The following is a 1,286-nucleotide window of genomic DNA, read 5'->3' as shown; positions in this document are numbered from 1 at the left end:
GCTGCTTCATCTTAAAACCATTTTCGGCAGCAAGAGTAGTATGTGGCTTGGGCTAAGGCTGGGCTGTTAGCTAAATTAAGCCATTGTGACTCAAAATCCTCCTTTAATAAGGTTCATGCTGTCTACAACTTCATCATTTTCTACTGAATGATAATTACTTTATTCAATCATGTTCAAGGTTTTAGTGAAAGCTAGCATTGATTGATTAACTTCAATTACCATGCTTACATTTGCATAGATAAAAACTGCTTTTCAATTTGTGAGTGGCACGCCAGTGGAAACCCTGCACTGGTATTTGCATTTCAATGTGAAGAGTGAAGAATAAAGGTGGGAGAGGGGTCTGCTCGGTGCTAAGCCCTTTCCGCTTCAGCGCCTAAGCATTTCTCCATAAACACTCTTGTTATGATGTTAGTTTGTTCAAACCACTCTGAGGTAACTGATGGAGGCCCCTGTTTACAAGCTTTCCTGACAATTGAGCAGTATGGATTAGGGGAAGAGGACTCCTGCAGAAGCTTGCAGGCCAGCCGCGCCAAGCTGAAGAAGAAATCTCCCTGCAGCCCATGACCACAGCTCTCAAATGCCAGCGGTGTGTACCACTGACTGTCCCAGTCTGGTCTGAGCGGACAGTGGGTGATTGCCACCTTTCTTCTTGATCAGTCAGTTGGCTAGGACCCGGGGCAGAGTTGTCACTTGCCCCTTTTAGGTTCAAACCCAAGGAGAGTGCAAAGGATTATGGAAGTCTTTACCCCTCCCCCCCAAGAAGCGGTAACAAATTCTCACACTTGACTCATCAGATGCTGCAGCTCTCTGTTGAGTAGGCAGACTTTTTAGCATGTATCTAAAGCAAGCCTGCTCCATTTTCCTGACTTGACAGTGTTTCAGAATTGCGACGATTTGATAGGGGATTAATAACTTATTAATTTCTGCATATTTCAGGTAAATCAGGATCAAATTATGTTTGAATCAACCTTAGAAATTTCTGCCTCTATAAAATTACAACAGAACCTAACCAAAGGCCTATTTCTCAAATTCATTCAAGACTAATTCATTTAAGACTATATTCTCTCTCTCTCTCTCTCTCTCTCTCTCTCTCTCTCTCTCTCTCTCTCTTCTCTCTCTCTCTCTCTCTCTCCCCAAGCTGGACTTCATGGAAGACCTGACCAGTATAAAACTCACTCCCTTCTTTTGACACTTACAGTCAACAGTTCTTTTTGCTATTTTGGAAAATTAAAGTTACAATTTCCAAAATGTTTTCTCTTAGGAACCAAATAGGGCTCCTTAGATCA

This window comes from Alexandromys fortis, unplaced genomic scaffold (assembly GCF_014885135.2).
Source record: "Alexandromys fortis isolate MF-2015 unplaced genomic scaffold, M_Fortis_MF-2015_v1.1 scaffold_8_9099976_23576923, whole genome shotgun sequence".
Taxonomy (NCBI): Eukaryota; Metazoa; Chordata; class Mammalia; order Rodentia; family Cricetidae; genus Alexandromys; species Alexandromys fortis.
The sequence above is the reverse complement of the archived record's forward strand: the minus strand, read 5'-3'. Positions refer to the sequence as shown.